Raw genomic sequence first — 21,192 nt, 5'->3', positions numbered from 1 at the left:
TATCACAGCAAGGGCCAAACCCATGGCTTTTAGACAAGAAAAGCCATTCATTACAAAAATCAAAGGATTATTTTGAGATTTGGATAAGCAAGACTAAATTCAGATTCACGTCTCTCTCCTTCAAACCCTTCTTCTCCTTTGAATGTCTGATCTCCATCTTCCCTCTCCCTCCAATCTCAAATTCTACGTGGTTTGTTGTCTCCTTAAATCTGCTCTATGTCTTTCAGTAATCTCAAAAAATCTTCCATCGCCCCATTTTACTCCTCACCTCAAAGCTCCCATTTGCTTCCACCAGTGTGTCTGTATCCATAGTGTCACTAGTAAGACAGCTTTTCTTCCTTCTTCTCTCACTGCTCTGTGCTTGTAATCTACCTAGATTCCTGATTGCCACTCATCACTGTGGTATCTGAGCACCTCCAGCCAGTAGGGACTGGTGATGAGGTGAAAGAGAGAGGTGTTAGGTTTTCTTGGTGGTCTTTTTTAATGGGAGGGCTGGGTCAGATCAGTTTGCATTTTCCTCTTAAGTCACTGATGATCAAGGTCATGTGGATTTTTATGGGAGTAGGTTCCAGATTTATGAGACAATTACTGAGAAAGCTTTCAATCACATACAAGTTTTATTTCCTTTTTTTTTACTGTTTTTTTTACTACAGATAATTTGTTTTGTCAGCAATTCTGATTATTTTCTTACATTAATATTAAAAGAAAGGGTTACAAATACAAAAAGTAAGGCAATACAGTAGAGTTGATAGAGGATAGCTTATGAGTAATAGGAAATATACATCGTTTTCAAAAAGGTTATATCTGGTTGTTGTTTTGGTTGTTATCAGTAGATCCATTTGTACCATCTTTCCTCAAATAGTTTAAGTGTTAGACTAACAGTCAATAAATCATTGCATTTCTCTTAATGGTTTTATTCTAGTCAACCATATTTCTAGAGCTCATATTTGTTCGAGTTGTTTCTGCAATCATAGTGATTAAATGCATTTATTGGCTTCAGTCACAAGATTGAGCTTTTATCTTTATTTTGTTTATTTTTAATACAAAGATCGTAACTAAACATAAGCTGTTTGGAGAAAGGCCCTTGTTGTTTTATTTGATCTGTAAAGCAATTAGCACACTTCTGAGTGATGGAATATAAACAATTAATAATGCACAAATAACTTCTGTTTGGGACTCTCTATCAAGTGATACTTACTGTCACCAAGAGATTAGGTTCCAAAAAAGCCCAGTAAGATTGGTAGCATTTTAACGATATGGCTGTAGCATGCAAGTCGGTGAAGTGAACTGCAAGCTGCATCCAGCAATGCTAGGCTCCAGCAGAAAAGCCCTTGTGTGCCATACCTTTTCCTTCTCTGAAAGTCAGGCCAAATGCTACAAAATGGTGAAACCTCTCTGTCACATTTTGCTAAGCAATTTCCATTCGGCTGTGTTCTCTCACACATGGCAACTGAAAAAGTTAAACAAAATGCAGAATGTCTTCAGCTTAACCTGGCTTGTTTTGTTTTCCTACATTCATTTATTTCAAAAGTGAAGCATATTATCCACACGATAGCTGCCCTGAATGTATGGATGAGTGTAATCCAGACACTGATTTATGCACTCAGAACTACCCCAGAAAAGGTCACAAAGTCACAAAATGTGCCTGAATGTTGGAATTTGCATTTGTGCCTGAGGTAGCTGAAAGATGATAAAAGGACATGTAGTTAACCAGCTCCCCGTTAACTGTGCTTCTGAGAAGCCTCATGTGTGATTAGCCCACCAGCTGAGTGATTGAAGATGCACTAACACAATTTGTTCCTGATATGCCAGGATGGTCGGATAAGGACTACTGATGCGTACGGGTAAGTCTTCTCAGTTTTGGTCAAACACCACCTGCCTCACCCTTTTGGGGTATATTTGGGGAAGATAGCAAATCTTCCTATCACACATGCAGAGAGCCTTATCCACAATGGAACTGCTATTTTTAGTCGTTACGCTTTTCAGCCCAGAAACTATAACGGCTTATAAAGAACAGGAGTACTTGTGGCACCTTAGAGACTAACAAATTTATTAGAGCATAAGCTTTCGTGAGCTACAACCCACTTCTTCAGATGCATATAGAGTGAAACATATATTGAGGAGATATATATATGTCTTTGTACAGCACTTTGCACAATTTGGGTGCTGTTGTAATAGAAAGTGATATAAGAATAATGTATGGTAGGGGCAAGAATTGGGAGCTCCTAGAGGGTGTACATCTTTGCATGTAAGGAAGCCAAGCCCAGCCCAGCCCAGCTCCATGCAACACAGTGCAGTGGGAATTTGAGGTTAGGCTAAGCTGGAGAAAGGAAAGGAGGTAGCGCCCAAGAATGGATTAAAGCAAGATCCAGGTAGCTGCAGATTTGTTGGGCGAGAAGAGAGTTTTTAATCGTATTGCATCCAAATCTGTTTATGGTTTAATTCACCACTGTCTGATAATACATAGATAATTAGCTATTCCTTTATGGAGGAGGTGGAATTCCTCCCTCCCACCAATGAGCCATTCCCTAACATGCAGCAGAAGAGACAGAATTCAGACCTATATGCAAATCATACACATTTTCCCTCATACATATTGGCTGTCCTCAGACACATTTTAGAGGATGGCAGGATCCTGGCAGAGCGTGTAGGTTACTGTGAGCTCCTCAAACACACAGTTGTTTCCAATTTTTTGCTGGAAATTAGAAAAACATTTGTGCTTAAATCAAAACACCCAGCTTTAACGATCGTTAGCTAGGCTCCCTGCAGCAGAGGAAGAAAAAGGCCTCCAGGAAAATGCTTGAGTCTGAGCCAAATTTACTTCTCAGTTTACACCTGTGCAACTCCACTGACGCCAGTGGGATTACACAGGTGTAAAGGAGTCCAGAATCCACATATTGATTACCATACAATATGTGTATGAAACTGAGGATACGTCTATACTTACCTCCGGGTTCGGCGGTAAGCAATCTATCTTCTGGGATTGATTTATCGCGTCTTGTCTAAACGCGATAAATCGATCCCGGAAGTGCTCGCCGTCGACGCCGGTTCTCCTGCTCCGCGAGAGTAGTACACGGAGTCGACGGGGGAGCCTGCCTGCCGCGTGTGGACCCGTGGTAAGTACTTTGTAGTTCGAACTAAGGTACTTCGACTTCAGCTACGTTATTCACGTAGCTGAAGTTGCGTATCTTAGTTCAAACTGGGGGGTTAGTGTGGACCAGCCCTGAGACTGCCCCTTGCTCTCCCCTAAAGGCTTTTGTTATTGTGTGTTTTCTTTGCATACCTAAAGTGAATGTTTCCCATTAAAAGGTTCTTTTCAGATAGAAATTCCCTTGCATTCCTCTCTCTCTCTCTAAAAATGACACTCACATTTCAAAGAGAGTCAACATGAATAGCTTGGAGGAAGTTTTTAAGGTGAGCACTAAAAACAAGCACTCTTCAGTGTATGTGTATGTGTAGTCCTCCGGTTCGGCGATGACGTTTTCATGCTATCTCTTTTTGTGGATTCTGGAGTGACTCTGAAGTCCAAAGCGTGACGCACATGCTCGCGAGCATATCAGGCAGACAAAGTCATTGGTGAGCCTCTTGGTAGCTACTCTTCAGTATGGTATTCAAAAAAGGTCACATGATTGCAGACAGCTCTCATTTTCTACCACTGTTCCATTCTTGTCACAATCTCTGACACATCAGTACTGTACATTCATGTCCAACCTTCTCATAGTCTCTTCAGAATCTTTGCCATCAGAATAACTGTACATTGCATTTACACACAGCTTCCTATCTGCAGAACCCAAAGGGCTTTACAAGCATTTATAAATTAAGCCTCATAACTGCATTGGTAAGCAGTATTATCCCAGTTATACAAACTGGGCCATGGGAAAAGAAAGGTTAGAAAACTTGTCCAAGGTCACACAGAGAGTGTGTGGCAATGCTGGGAATAGAACATGATTTTCCTGACTCATCATCCTGTGTATCAGCAACTTCCTTCCTTTTACTATTATTGCTATTAATAAACACATGTACTATAATAGCACCCAAAACGCCCCGAACAAACACCGAACGAACACAGAGTAAGAGACAGTCCCTGCCCTGCAGAGTTTGTAATCTAACAGTAAATAAGCCTTTGAATCCCTCATGCCACTAGAATTATCTTGCCCAACTTTGAATTCATTTTAACAATGTATAATTTGATTGGCTGGAAATTCTTATTCTCCCCATTTAGGGACCAATTGTGAACCCAAATGGAATCAAAGGAAGTATTGCCACTGACTTCAGTGAGTGCAGGATTAGACCTTTGGGGGCTGATGTTGTAAGGTGCTGAACATTTCCTGAAAGATACTGAGTACCCTCAACTCTCATTGAGTTGAGGTAAGTTGAGTATACACAGCACTTCAGAGGTTTGGACCTAACAGATGTGGAAACAAACTGTGAAACTTTTTCTTGCCAATCAATCAAAATTTAAAAATATATATATTTAACCAGTTACATGAAGGTAGCCTATTATTCTCCTTCACGTTTTTTACAAAATGTTAATGGCAAACATAAATAAATTGGCACTGAGTGTTAGCTTTGGCTTTTGTGTATTTTTAACTGGTATTGTTTTGAAAGGTATTCAAAGGATAAAAATATTTCTCCCAATATCTGGTGAACAGACCCAATTGAGAAAGTCACTAATAGGACTGAGTGTGGGATGAGAGATGCACACAGAACTGGACTGAACAGGACTGCATTTTAATGTCAAGTAAATACAAATCCCGTTACAAACCAATCCTACTCTAACACCAATATTTTATGGGCATAAGCTTTTGTGGGCTAAAACCCACTTCATCAGATGCATACCTCTGATGAAGTGGGTTTTAGCCCATGAAAGCTTATGCTCAAATAAATTTGTTAGTCTCTAAGGTGCCACAAGTAATCCTCGTTCTTTTTGCTGATCCAGACTAACATGGCTACCACTCTGAAACCTGTCACCAATATTATAATGTGCAGTACAGTCAAATTCAGTTCTGGTTGCCTTTATAGACTGATCATAGGTCTCCTTGTAACTATGAAACAGTTTTAGAATTCCAGACATAAATGTAGCCTTCTGGATGGCTACTGGTGATGTCATGCAAGTGTCAATAATGGCAGGATGTGGCTTTATTTTAAAACATATTTTTATTTAGACAGTCTTTAACAGCAATAAAGGTCTGATTTTCTAGTCTCCCCAGTTTTGTCTGAATAAGAATTGGAGGATGAGGCACTAAGCGACTCCAAGCAGTGAATTTATAGGGAAATTATTGCACTTTTCAGTTAGTTAAAGTCATTAACTTATGCCTTATTACAGCAGCTGAGACATGCAATAATCAGCCAGCAATGCACTGCCTGTCATGTCTCAATGCTTAGTTAATTTTCTGGAATGCACATACTGAGAAAAAAATGCAAAAAAGAGGAAATGGGGTAAAAAGTTACTCTGTAGTTCGTTTTCCCTAATACTGTCTTGGTAGCAGCTTTATATTTTACTAAGGATTTTCTATATTGGCTAAAGCAAACCATGAAACTGTTATCTCTAAATGAGAATTTCAAACCTGTTTGCATCAGAATCAGTATCACAGCCAATCTACATCAGCTATGGGTACCCACAGAAGCCAGTTACAAACTCCCATTGAACTGAATGGAAGTGGTTTGAGGCCCTATTTTTAGAGTTCAATAATTGTTAGCCCATCTAACATTTCACTTTAGACTCTAGGAGTTAAAGAGCCTTACAAAGAGATAAAGAGTTTCCTCTAATTATCCACTGCTAAGTACAGCTAATTCTAACAAAAGCAGGTAGAGAGCACTAAGGTCTCTCCTCAGACCCAGAACTGTAAATAAAAGCATAACTTATTTTAGTTCTTCATGGTGTGTATAAACATCGTTTTAGGACACAATCTCTGATCTACTCTGTAAGCAAAGCCTTGGGATGCATTCTTATTTTTAATATAAAGCAATACCCATGTCTGTATTCTGTAAAAACAATATCTGCAACAAAGAAGGATTAGTTATAGATTATAAATTTGTCAGGAGTAACTATCCTTTATCACCTGCAGAATGGCATATGTCACACCTTATTGCAAAGAAGTCCTTTTCTTTATAATTACTTTTATTAACACAGCCTAGCAAGATAAGTCACTTTTTAAAGGATTCAGAAATGTTAACCTATAAGAAGATGATTGCTAAGACTGTGTCTTATTATGTAAAGTTAATTTCTAGTCCCTCAAAGGAATAGTGTAAAGTTTTTTGTTTTTTCTTTCTAGTAACTAAATTTGGGGGTCGATCTCAACTTTTTGCAATATTCTCTAAGAAGATTGAAAATAATTGACTTGATTCTCGTTTCATTGACCCCAGTTTTACACTACTGTAACTCTGCTGAGTTCAATGGAGTTACTCCTTGTTTGCATTGATATAAGTGGGATCAGAACCAGGTCCAATACTTCTTTCTCTGCCAGTTATGTTCTTTTTCGTTTGTCAGACATTAATTTGTAATTCTGTTTTTTTAATGAAACATGAGTCAAGAAGCTCAACACTTATTTATTTGTTTGTGTGCCAGCATCACTGATGTAATATTCTCAGCGCAACTTTGGAATATGGACCCTGAGCCTGGAAATCTTTACTTATGTGACCATCCCTTACTCTTGCAAGCAGTTCATTTAACTCAATGGGCTACTAATTTGCAGGATGTAGCCCACAACTAATGAACTTTTGCTCCACCTATGGCTTTCTCTGCTGCAGCATATCACTGGAGCATAATATAGAAAAATAATGCAGTAACTGGCAATTTTATGTAACTACATGTTTCAATGTAAAACAAAAAAAATTGAAATTGCAAATAAAGCAAAATGTAATGTTGGCAAAAATTTACAAACAAACTTGCAAATTTTGCACAGCTCTACAGAACAGGCCTCAATAGCAGCAAGATATACTTCCAAGGAGTACAAGTTGCTAGGGAAGGCTAGACCTCTATCATCACGGAAGCTACAGAAGATTGTTAGTGTAACTGAGGAAATACAAGTACACTTTGTGACTAAAAGCACCCCAGTATTCACCCTACACACCATTGCAGGGGTCGGCAATGTTTGGCACGCGGCTCGCCAGGGTAAGCACCCTGGCGGGCCAGGCCAGTTTATTTACCTGCTGATGCGGCAGGTTCGGCCGATCGCGACCCCCACTGGCTGCGGTTCACCATCCCAGGCCAATGGGGGTGGCGGGAAGCCGCGGCCAGCACATCCCTCATCCCGCACCACTTCCCGCAGCCCCCATTGGCCCAGGACGGCAAACCGCCGCCAGTGGGTGCCGCGATCGGCCAAACCTGACGCATCAGCAGGTAAATAAACTGGCCTGGCCTGCCGGGGTGCTTTCCCTGGCAAGCCGCGTGCCAAACATTGCTGATCCCTGCACCATTGTAATAATCTTTGTACAAAATATGCATTGTGAGGTATCATTTGAAAACCAATAACTCGCTTGTCAACAAAATCATGGTGTAATTTATGTAGCAACATTATAGGTAAAGTTATGACATCCCCCTGTATGATGTTCAAAACCACATAGCTCTACCTAGGAGAAGTTGTTAAACAGGCCTATCCCAAACAAAGGATTGTGTGTTTATCTCAGTTTACATATAAGCAGTAAATAGGGCCAGCAAGACAGCAGGCATAGGAGATGGCAGGAGACAGAGCAATTTGCATTTCAGCAAACACAGGTGCGGGAAAAAGAACATGGAGCTTCCTTCACCACCAGACTCCATGTTGTCTTCGTCCCTGTTTGAATAAACTTCGCTTTGAAGGATAACCATCAGAAGAATCCACTTCAAAGATTCACTGGATTATAAAAGAAAGGGGCAGAGAACCCCAAGGTCTCTCTCTTTCATTTAACAAAACAAAGGGACCAGCACCTTTGGGCCTCTGGGAGAGATCCTGACCAAGGAAAGGGTCAGTCACCATCTTGCTGGAAGACTGTGGGTGAGAAAGGCTATCTTGCTCCCTAAAAAAAGCCACAGCCCAACAATCAAGAAAGAAGGCTGCACTGGTTAAAAACCAATTTGACTTAGAGGGGAAGCAAAAGCCACTATGACAGATAGAGAGAGATAGATAGAGAGATTAGATAGATAGATTATAAAACATGGGAAAAGGAGATGTTGATAGCAGTGAATATAAATTAATAGCTAGAAACTATAGAAAATTGATAAGGGAAGCAAAAGGACACAAGAAGCCCCCTATAGCCAGCAAAGTTAAGGACAATACAGATTTTTTTAGTTAAATCAGACACAAACGGAACCTTTTCAATGGTATCAGGGCAGAAATACAGAAGTGTTCAATAAATATTTTTGTTCTATATTTTGGGAAAAGCCAAATGATTTAGTCATATCAGATGATGATGTGATCAGGAACTAAGGAGGATGTTAAACAGCAAATAATAAAGGTAGACATTTTAAATCACTGGGTCCAAATAACTAGCATCCAAGAGTTTTGAAAGAGCTGGGCAAGGAGTTCTCTGGATTATTAATATGGATATTTAATAGGTCTAGGAAAACTGCAGAAATTCTAAAGTACTGAAAGAAAACTGATGATGTGACAATATTTTTAAAGGGTTTTTCAAAATAATTTGATATAATTTTTTATGAGAGTGCATGTTTGATAAAGATAATGTTGATATAATATACTTAGACATCTGTAAGGTATTTGAGTTAGTACTGCATGACATTTTGATTAAGAAACTAGAATGATATAAAATCAACATGACACACATAAATGGATTAAAAGCTGGCTAACTGAGAAGTCTCAAAATGTAATTCTAAACAGGGAATCATCGATGAGCAGGTGTGTTTCAATAGGGTCTCACAAGGATTTCTTCTGGGCTCTATGGTGTTTAATATTTTTATTAATGACATGGGGAAAAAAATCATAAAACCGTTACTGATCAAGTGTGCAGATGACAAAGATTGGAAGAGGGGTAAATAATAAGGATTGCTTGGTAAACTCAGCAAAAGCAAACGATATGTGTTTCAATACAGCCAAATATAAGGTCAGAAATCAAGGAATAAAGAATGTACTTATGGGATAGAGATTTCTATCCTGGGAAGCAGTGACTTTGAAAAAGACTTGGGTGTCATGGAGGACAGTTGGCTGAACATAAGCTCTCAGTGCAACACCGTGGCTCAAAGGGCTATTGTGATACTTGTATGTATAAACAGGAGACTATTAATTAGGAGTAGGGAGGTTATGTTACCTCTGTATTTGGCACTAGTGTACCTGCTATTGGAATATTGTGTCCAGTTCTAGTATCCACATGTCAAGAAGGATGTTGAAATATTGGAGAGGGTTAAGAGAAGAGCAACACAACGAATTATAGGATTGGAAAACATGCCTTACAGTGAGAGATTGAAGGAGCTCAAGCTATTTAGCTGATCAAAGAGAAGGTTAAGAGTACCTACATGAGGTTAAGAGTACCTACATGAGGTTAAGAGTACCTACATGAGGAACAAAAATTTGATAAGAATAGTCTTCAGTCTAGCAGACAAAAATATAACAAGATCCAGTGTTTGGAAGCTGAAGCTAGACAAATTCAGACTAGAAATAAAGTGCAAAATTTTAACAGTAATTAACCACTGGAACAACTTACCAAGGGTTGGGGTGGCACCTCTGGGAGGCTGGAAATTTTAAAATTAAGACGGGATGTTTTTCTACAAGATATGCTCTAGTTTAACCACAGCTATTGGATTTGAAGCAGGAAATAATTCTAGAAAGTCCTATGGATTGTATTATGCAGGAGGTCAGACAAGATGATCATAATGGTCCCTTTTAAAATCTCTGAATGAATCTATGGGCATGGCTACACTACTTTGCAATTTTGACTACGGGGGTGTGAATAGCAATGCACACTGAAGTACTGTGCTGTAAGACCTCTATGTGGATACTGCGGGTGTGAACTAAAAGGTTCCTGATTCATATTAAAGTACCCCTGTTTGAAGAGAACTACATTAATGAGAAGTAGGAACCTTTTAGTTCACACCTGCAGTGTCCACACAGGGGAATTTCAGCACAGCAATTTAGTGCGAATTACAATTCACATCCCTGTAGTCCGAACTGTAGAGCAGTGTGGACATGCTGTATGAAGCTATTGCTTTAAAAAATCCCCCTAGTTAAAACAACATGGATTTTGCATCTTCAGAATATTCCTCATCAGTTGCACATTAAGACCTAGACTGGTTGACCGTGGCTCTTTAAGAGTAAACACCCATAGGAAAATAAATTTAACACTCACTAAATGTTCTATTTGAAATAAGTGAAGTTTTGTCTAAACAAAGAGTACTGAATGAGTCCTTTGTCATTAATAGAGCCATTTAGAATTGGTCCACACTAAATTTATTTTAATTGATCTAATCTAATGTACATGTCCTTTAAACTGGTTTAATCCTGCTTAAATCAGTTATGCTTATGTGACAGCTGCCATTTTGGCTAACACTGAGGATGGAAGTGGAGACCTCCAGAACTAAAAGCACAAGCTTCTCTGGCTTGACCTAAAAAAACCAGACTTAACAGATTCACATCCTCTGTGGACAGGGTCTGTGAATTGGACACAGAAATGGATGTGCAATACATACGGATCTGCAGGTTACACTTGCATCTGTAAATTACTGAATTAAGTTAAACTGACGTAAGATAAGGTTAAATCCATTTAAGAGCATCCATATTAGAAATTTATACTGGGTAAACTACATCAAATTAAAGTTGATCTAGTTAAACTGATGCTAGTTTTTTAATCTAGACAAGCCCTCACGTGTCCTTCCACAGCTTCCTGAGGGTAAACAAAGCAAATATGAAGACTGGATTTACTAATATGGTATATAGTGCACGTTGCTACAATGTTTATTTATTGTTTCTGTTTTATAGATTCTATATGTGGTCTGGGTAATGAAACCACGTTAAGCCATATGTTCATCATGGCCATGTTCTTTTACTAATTTAGGCCAACACATTTTGTTTTATAGCTGATCTTTGCACATTGTTAACAAATACTGTACAAACCTATAAACCCTGTTTTTGAGCAGCTGTGAGAACATACTGCATTCTATACATCCTGCAATGAACAGAGAGGAATACCGTTTAATGAGATCCAGTCCAAGCACTTTCTGAAAACTTAATTTAGCCATAACATTCTCCAGTAAATCTATATATTAGCACCTATTTGATGCACTGTCTTAAGGTTATGTTGCACAATTGAAAACTTACTTTCCATTTTCTGCCCAAGACCAGGTGACTAGTTTTAGTAAACTAATAATTTAATGTTTTAAAACATTCCCTTGTTTTATTTGTTCTATTCTTTGTTCATTGTTAGTTTTCTTATAAAAAACAGTCTTTCAAATTTGGTTTTAAAATCAATTAATTTTTTCAAAAAGTGAAAAAGCCTTTAAGGCTTGCAGCAAAATTACTCATGGAAATGAAATATGTGTAGCCCTCTATTCATAAGAACTGAGCACAAAAAGACATGTTACATAAACAAAATTAAAATCCAGATGGCTAGTGCTTATTATAAACAGAAATAGATTCTTAACAGTGATTTTAAGTAAATGCTTGCCTTCAGTTCAGTAGATGTCATGTGATGAAGCAAGTTTTTTCACTTTATTCCCCAGGTATAAATATGCTTTTGTAAAGTGTCATGGGATTTTTCATGTGTTTAAAACCATGTTTAAGAAATGGTAAAGGTATACATGCTATGTCACAAATCAGCAGATGCAATGAAATCCATATCAAAGGTTTACACAGTTTTTCTCCCATTATTGTGTCCAAGGGCCATTTTATACTGTTCTCCCTCCGTACAGGAACTCCCATTGGATCTGGTTCTTCATGGCCTTGTGCCATCATTTACACCCATGCAAAGTGGCGTACATATAAGAATGGTCCTGCTATAGTGGGGAATGTTCCTGGCTTCTATACTACACTGATGGAATCAGATGATGAAAGGACCTGAGTTCCCCACCCTAACTCCCTTCACCTGGATGCCTGCCTGATCTCGAGGACTCTTCTTTCTCTTTCCCGTATGGCAGAGTCCTCATAACCCCAACAAGGCTGGGACCAGGATCCCTAAGGAGCTTAACCCTAGTCTCGTCGGGGTCACTGAGGACAAGGGCTAGGCCATCCCCACTCTGGAGTACTCTCGTCGAACCTGATGCTTCCCAGACCCACTGGTCACTATATTGAGTTTAAACCACATATAATGTATTTATTAAACAGCAACTGTAAAAAAATAAGGGAAAAATTGAGAAGATTAAAGGATCTGGAACCCTGCACTATCAGCACAGGGAATGCCGTAAACAATAAAAAGAACAGGAGTACTTGTGGCACCTTAGAGACTAACAAATTTATTAGAGCATAAGTTTTCGTGGGCTACAGCCCACTTCTTCAGATGCATATAGAGTGAAACATATATTGAGGCGATATATATACACACATACATTCTGTAGGTAATCCTCAGTGGGATCAGAGGATAATGGCTTGTAGAATATGGTGTTAGAGAGCTGTCTAGCAGCCTCTTGGTCATATTCCAATTTATTCATGATGACGACAGCACCTCCTTTGTCAGCCTTTTTGATTATGATGTCAGGGTTGTTTCTGAGGCTGTAGATGGCATTGTGTTCTGCATGGCTGAGGTTATGGGGCAAGTGATGTTGCTTTTCCACAATTTCAGCCTTTGCACGTTGACGGAAGCAATCTATGTAGAAATCCAGTCTGTTGTTTCGACCGTCCGGAGGAGTCCATGCAGAATCCTTTTTTTTGTAGTGCTGGTAGGGGGGATTCTGTGGGTTAGTATGCTGTTCAGAGGTATGTTGGAAATATTCTTTGAGTCGGAGACGTCGAAAGTAGGATTCTAGGTCACCGCAGAACTGTATCATGTTCATGGGTCTGGAGGGACAAAAGGAGAGGCCCCGAGATAGGACAGACTCTTCTGCTGGGCTAAGAGTATAACTGGAAAGATTAACAATATTGCTGGCTGGGTTAAGGGAACTGCTGTTGTGGCTCCTTGTGGCATGTAGCAGTTTAGATAGTTTAATGTCCTTTTTCCTTTGTAGAGAGGCAAAGTTTGACTTGTAAATGGCTTGTCTAGTTTTTGTAAAGTCTATCCATGAGGAAGTTTGTGTGGAAGGTTGTTTTTTTATGAGAGTATCCAGTTTTGAGAGCTCATTCTTAATCTTTCCCTGTTTGCTGTATAGGATGCTGATCAGGTGGTTTCGCAGTTTCTTTGAGAGCCATACCATCACATCAGCCATACCATCAGGGGCTTGTTCACCTGCACATCTACCAATGTGATATATGCCATCATGTGCCAGCAATGCTCCTCTGCCATGTACATTGGCCAAACCGGACAGTCTCTACTCAAAAGAATTAATGGACACAAATCTGACATCAGGAATCAAAATACTCAAAAACCAGTGGGAGAACACTTTAACCTGTCTGGCCATTCAATGACAGACCTGCGGGTGGCTATCTTACAACAGAAAAACTTCAAAAACAGACTCCAACGAGAGACTGCTGAGCTGGAATTGATATGCAAACTAGACACAATCAACTCAGGATTGAATAAGGACTGGGAATGGCTGAGCCATTACAAACATTGAATCTATCTCCCCTGGTAAGTATTCTCACACTTCTTATCAAATTGTCTGTTCTGAGCTACCTTGATTATCACTTCAAAAGTTTTTTTTCTCTTACTTAAATTGGCCTCTCAGGGTTGGTAAGATAACTCCCACCTGTTCATGCTCTCTGTATGTGTGTAGATATATCTCCTCAATATATGTTTCACTCTATATGCATCCGAAGAAGTGGGCTGTAGCCCACGAAAGCTTATGCTCTAATAAATTTGTTAGTCTCTAAGGTGCCACAAGTACTCCTGTTCTTTTTGCGGATACAGACTAACACAGCTGCTACTCTGAAACCCGTAAACAATAGTCTCTGGAACTCAAGAAAATTCACAGTCTACTTCTTATGCATCCCAGGCCTCCTTCCCAGGACCTGGCTGTGCTGCAGTGATACTGCAGTTAAGACATCTGCTCTGGTGGTGGCTACACGCCCTCAGGCTTCAAGTGGCAGGACCCTTCTCCCCAGCATCAGCCCTCCCATTTGGTTCGCATCCCCCCACTCTGCATCCAGCCTTTAAGGCCCTCTTGTCTGGAGATGTCTCCCCCCATTGGGCCCTCTCTGCCCAGAATCCCTACCTCGTTCTCCCTCTCCACTCCCCATGCTCAGTGCAAGTTTACTTGCCACACGGTGGACCGTCTGCTATCCCAGTTCTGGTCCCGCGGCTCCCCACTATAGCTCGGTTCTGGCTCAGTGTCGACGCAGCTGGTCTCTCCTGCTCCAGCTTCTCATCTCTGGTCTGCTTCACTCTCACTCTCATGCCTTACTCTGCCCCTGGCAACTCCAACTCACACAGAAGATGAGCCCTCGCATTGGCCTGCCTGCCCTGTCAGTCCAGCTGTCTTGGAGTGCTGGCCTCTCCACGTTGGCCCTGGGGATCTGTCAGTCCCAGGATCCTGACTCCTCTTTGGCCCGTCCCCTTTCTCCTGGTGTTGGGAGAGGGCCAACCAAAAAACATTTGGGGGTCAACAGTCCCCTTAGAGTGGGTTGAAAACGCAACCAGTGATGTGAGTGGAGAATCTGATTTGGCAAGGTTTTCACTTTGGACATGTGTTAATGACTACATAAGCTGCAAGGCAATGCAGAATCTGGCCCATTTAAATCAATAGGAGAAGAATGCATATATTGAGGGCAGTATATAGCTTCTGTAGCTGCCTAGGCAAAAGTCTGTCCATGACTCATTCCAGTCTGGCTTCTAGCATCCCCACCACACCAAAACCCCACACCAGCCCCTCCTAGCTTGCTTAAAGGAACACTCCCTTGTTAAAATTCTTTGCCTTGATGCAGAAGTAAGTGGGTAGAATGCTATAGCCTGTCTAATGCAGGAGGCCAGACCAGCGGATGATAGTGGTCCCTCCTGGCCCTAAAAACAAACAAACAACCCCCAGCAATCTGTCTGCTGCCTTTGATACCATTGTTCATTTCCCTTTTCCTGTTCCCTTAGGCTTCAATGATTCTGTCTGCCCCTCATTTCCTGCCTTGCTGACCATTCCTTCAGCATCTCCTTTTTGGCTCCTCATGCATCCCGAGCCCATCTGCTGGCATCTGTGATGTTTGGGTGGTTCACCCAGCTCAGGAAGGGGTTTTGTCACTGCCTGCCCTGTAACCCCGGGTGCCTCTCTGCTGTGCAGCTTTGGCTCAGAGCCCTGACATCAGCAGCCTGTTTACAGCACAATGGTCTCATCCTAGCATTCACCAGCCCAGTTACTTCTGTCAGGGTAACATCAGCCACCCTTCCAATCCTGAGTCTCCCCAGAACTGTCTCCCCTGCAGTTCCTGGTCCCTCTGGACAGTCACAGAGGTAACAGCAAGCTGGATGCCTCCAAAGAGTCACAACAGCTTGTTAGCTCAGATGGAGCGATGCACCCCACCCTAACATACAGCACTGAGATGGTTTGCGGTGAAATTAAGAATAAGTTTATTAACAAAAAACACAGATTTAAGTGATTTCAAGCAAGAGGGAAAGAGGTAAGGAAGGGTTACAAGCAAAACAAAAATAACATGCTTTCTAGGGTCTAAAACTTAATTCTAGAACGATATCGTTTTGCCTAACACAGTTTCGTACTCACACAAGTTGTCAGCATTCTCCAGCATGTTTTAACAGGAGGACCCATGTGAACCTCCAAAGCATTGTGTCATCATGCAGGGTTCCGTCATTGGCCCCCTCCCGTATTTTCTGTTCGCATTACTTGAGTGACTTTGTCAACTTTTTGTCACTGAAGAATCCAGCAACCACTACATATAAAGTGGGAGGGGGAGAAAGGATGCATTATTATATTATAAAAATATAAGTATTCACAAAAACACACACATTGGACTGAATCCTACAAATTCACAAAGGGAAGTGTCCCTTTGAAGTGCCTTTGACTGAATATCATGGGAACAGTGCTTCAGCAAGGACTGCAGAATCAGGTTATCTTAAATACATGTCCTGTCCTGCTGAAATTTAAAGGGATTCTGTCAACATAAAAAAATCAAAACTTCAAAAATGCCCATCTTGAAATAGGTTTTCCCATTGTTGTGACAAGTGACTCCTAAAACTATTATAACTGAAAGAGATTATTTGCATACATTTGACATCCTCTGAATAGCCAGGGTCACTAGTTTCCCCCTTTATAGTCAGTTGGGTATCTGCTTCCCCTGTTATTTGTGTGGGTCTTTCACACAGCAACAGCAGGGGGAAAAAACCTTTAAAAATAGAAAAATGTAACTTCAAACCACAAAAATTGGCCGGATGGCTCAGAACAGGCACAAAGAAAGGCCTGGCTTCCTATTTTCTGGTATTGACACTGTAAGATAAAAATATGATTTTATTTATTTAGCTATATATTTTTTTAAATTAAGAGAAGAGCTCATCCCAAGTTCTGGACATTTCTTTACAAACCTTAACAATACAAAAAAAAAATCACATTTTGCTGCTTAAATCCACAGCTAATGCCTCTACCACCATAACCAGATCTGCCCCAAAACCATAGTTATGGTCATGCCAGTAAACAATTGCATCCAACTGGAATGCTGGTCCCATTTGAGGAAAAAAAGATTAGTTTTGCAGCATGTCCAGGTTCTGGAAGGCCAAGGCAAAGTACATTCCAGACTGAAGGGGCTCTCAGGGAAAACATCCTTCCAACAGCTCCCTCTCTTCTGTACTGAGGGAGCTTCTGCTCAACCACCAATGACTGCAGCTGTAGCAAGATGTTAGGAGGGGAAAGGCAATCTCCCAAGTACATTAAAGCATGACTTAACGTTTTCCTAAGCTCCTTTCCAAAGGGAAGGGTGAAATCAGCAATTGCTGAAACTACAGGCAATGTAATATGACTGGACACTTGTTTTTCAGTCCAATAACATCTGTCAGAAAGTAGCATTCAATAATATAAATGTGGAACTTTTACTGTGTTTCTAGCAAGTTAGGAAACAGTTAATTTAAAATTAAACTGAATTCTAGAGACTGTCACCATAGAAATACCGGAATTGTCATACTGGATCAGACTATGGTCCATCTAGTTCAGATTCCTGTTTCTCTGAAATTGGCCAGCACCGAATGATAAGGGAAATGTGCAAAAAACCTGTAGAGGGAGTTTCTTTCTAACTCTTGTCAGGCCTTCATGCCCTAAAGCATCCGAGTTTAAACCTTCTATATGTTTTTAAATCCTGTCTAACATAGCAGCAGATGTCCTCATTCATCCAACTGTCTAATCCCATTTTAATCCTGCTAAAATCTTAACCTCAGTGATATTTGTGGCAATGAGTTCCACAAGTTAATTGTGCATTGTGTAAAAAGGTATTTCTATTGTGAAAAACCATACATATAGTGCCCAATTTACCTTGTCTATCTCATTCAGTATTTTGTATACCTCTGCCACGTTCCCTATTAACTGACTCAATTTGCTTTGCAAACTGGGGAGTGAAGGAGCACCATAAACACCTGAAGATATGCCTCATTGCAAGTTATATTCTAGTGTTCTTTAGCAGCCCCAAGATATCATAGGTCCCCTACATGTCCACCAACCCATGGTGCTTTTGTAAAACATAAAGTAAGCAGTATTTAGTATTTGCAGTAAAATAGCCTTTCTCTCAGGTGTATTTTGCATAGTGAAAGCAAGCATACATTGAATGGTACCAACTCCGTTCTACCTTATCTATTATATTTTTTTCCAAAACATTGTAGTTTTGTTTTAAGAAAAGGGCAGTCTTTAAATTTTACTTGCAATCTTCTTTCTTCTTTGTGTTATAGCCTTCAAATACATTGAATCAAATAGATATATCTGATAACAAAAAGCTGTAAAGGTTAAGCACATCTGACACTCATAATTTACCAGCTAAAGTTATCTTGACTTTTTTGCATCACTTTTGGAAAGGTTTAACAAAAAAACATTTGGTTTACATTTGTCCTCTGGCTGACTCTATCAATTGTTCTATTAAAAAATTAATGTTATTTCTAAAAATAAGATTATGTCAAGCCAGGAACAGAAAGGAAGTGAAATAAGTTCAGCGAGTTTGAACTGAGTACCAAATGTTTGTTTTATGTGCTGAATGGCTCAGATTAATTTTGGGTACTAACTATCAAAGGGCAAAAGGCATAACACTTGTGGGGTCAATCAAGTATTTTCAACTCCAATCTAAACCCCTTCCAAAAACCCAAACAAGGGATAAAATGATCTGAATCTTTGGGGGGAAGTATTTGTTATAACAATTTTTAGTTTAATTTTCCTCACCGGTCACATAAGCTCATCTGGTGTAACTGAATGTGAAACATTCAAAAACAATGAGTCTAGGCCAACTAAATTTGTTTTGAACAGACATACTTTTGTGGATGGGGAGGAGAAACTTTTTTTAAAAAGGCCTTAAAAGGCAGGTTTTTTAAATCACTTTGAAAAAAATGTCCTAGCATGTGACTGGGGAAAAATATACATTGAGATTCCAAAGAGTTCCAAGAGAAAGGTTTTCTCATGTATCATCTTAACCAAGGCATCATCTCCTTGTTCTAGGAAAATACTGCAGCCATTACCTAAGGAAGCAGTCATTGCTTATGTGAACTACTTAAGGCATATAGTAATGGTTCTCAACGTTTTTCCACTGTTTGGCCCACCTCTTAACAGAGAGCTTGGACCAACTACCCTCCCTTTCATGATCAGATGGCCTACGCTCTCCTATTCACAAACACAAAATCCTTATGGCACCTACAGCAATTTATTCTTGGGAAGACAAAGGGGAAAAGGAATATTGGGAAAGTATTTGATATCGTTTTAGCTTCTCTTAATACACTTTAGCATCTGAAAACAGGAAGAAAGAGCCAGCACGATGTGACCAGCCAGCTCTCTGCAGACCACCATCAAGTGCTCTACCGAGAACAGTTTGGGTACCTTTGGTGCATAAAAAGGATTTAGGCCCTGACTCATGCCTATGGCCAGGGAACACACAGTACAATTTGTGGGGAGTGGCTGCAGGTGGCTTTAAACCATATTCCCATTCGTCTGATTCTTGGGCTGCTATGCACTACTCCTGCTCCCCAGCAAAAGGTTGGCTCCCCTTCAGGCTGCTCTAATACAGACTGGCTGCCAAACCATGTATAAAAGAAGTTCATTTATACCTGCTTCTTTTCCATGGCTTCACCCACTATACTGGCATCTGGGAAAGAAGGTGGCTTAGGAGCTATTACATCAGTTCCCCATTACACTAAAACCCTTATGCTGAGGTGATCTTCCCATGGCTGTCTATATTGTCATTAGGACCAACTGAGTAGTGGCAAATAACCCAACACAGCTGAAAATCCGGGCCTTATAACACAGGCATTAGTTATATTCCTGTAATGACTGTTTCCATGGGAAAGGGTTAAAGGATTAGGACCTGTATTTGCCAATTTAGGGCCTGCTCATGGTTCTACTGAAATAAATGGAAGTTTTCCAATTGACCAACAAGAGCAGGATCAGGCCCTAGTTCATAAAATCATTAGTTTTAAGTTAACATTAAACATACTGCCAGCTATTTTACACAATTCCAATATACACTGAAAGAGTCTGTTTGTGGAGCTCATATTTTATTTCATTTCATCGCTGACTCCAAGGAATGCTTGTGGTTTAAAAGCTGTTTACATTTATCTTCTTTTGGTTTACATTTTTGACTGTATTAATAGATCATATGTTACCACTCTATTGTGGATTAGCATTAAAAGAGGATACTGTTTTAACATTACATGGTAATGTCTTAAAACCATATAATTGTCAATCTCATCTCGCTGAAATAATTCTTCATTTCATATTCAAGTCCCTTGAATCTCTGGAACGTCCTCATGGTAAAGTGGCTTGGAAAATTACTGAGGGACCATTGGCGTCAGTTTCCCTGCTGGTGTAACTCTAATGACTTCAATGGAGTTGTGCCAGAAGAGAATTAAACCCTTGATATACAACCTCCCATGGGATGTTCATTGTTGTATTATACAGAACATCCTCATGCTATATGCATATAATAGACTTTGAATAATCCATCCCAGAGAAGCAGCTTTGAAAGGCTGGTTATTATATGAAAATATGTAACTTGAATTATGCTTAAACCCCATAAATCCAGGCCTGAAATAGTCAAGGCAATCTCAATCCCAGCATAATAATGATATAACTAATTTTTATCTCATTGCCTATAATTATTCTCAAAGGTTTTGATCCTGCAATAGGTTACACTTTGCCTGCACAGGTTACTTCACAGATAAACCCATGATCCTGAAAACCCAGGGTCTGATCCAGAAAATACTTGTACATGCTTATGCTATGCACATGCATCAAGTTACTCACTTATATAAAGTTTTGCGAGAGCAGGGTTTTATCTGCATAAACTTGTTTTAAGCAACATCAATAGCATTAATATTCTGAACAGAAAAAAAGAGCTTACCACGGTGTAATTTAGAAAATATAGCAACACTTAGCACTCGTATAGCAATTTATGTCTTCCATGTGTTGTGCAAACATTAAATAAAAGATAAAATGCAATGAAGCCTTTTTCTTCCAGTGAAGCCTTTCCTTCCATATGGTAAATTCAGTTTGTTTTCTAAGGGTAGAAGACAGCATAAAGCCTCTTCAAGTTGCATTCATCTAAAACTAACTTTTTCTTTTATCCCTCCAGCCCACAAGGTTTGATGCTGATATGTTTTTGAAGGATTTTTTATAATCAAATATATTTTTACACAGAAAAAAGAAAATGAAATGTTATTCCAATATGTAAAGTGGATATAAACAAGCAAACTAATGTCATTTCATTTTTCTTTTACTACAGAAGTAAAATGAATCTCTCTCAATGCAGTGTCCAGCAATTATAAAAGATTCAGTGGGTGGAGGCAGGGAAGTATATTACTGTACAAATATAAACTATAATTATTCATAAACATAGACACACACTGAGCATGTTCCTGCAGCCCTCATGCAGGCAAAATTCCCAGTGATGTTCACTTTGACTTGATTTCAGTGGAAGTTGTGCCTTAGTGAGGACAACAGAATCATGTCATGTTAACAGAACTGTAAGGATTCGTGTTTGGCTACATCCCTTGGGTAGATTTCAC

Source organism: Malaclemys terrapin, chromosome 1 (assembly GCF_027887155.1).
Source record: "Malaclemys terrapin pileata isolate rMalTer1 chromosome 1, rMalTer1.hap1, whole genome shotgun sequence".
Lineage (NCBI taxonomy): Eukaryota > Metazoa > Chordata > Testudines > Emydidae > Malaclemys > Malaclemys terrapin.
The sequence above is the reverse complement of the archived record's forward strand: the minus strand, read 5'-3'. Positions refer to the sequence as shown.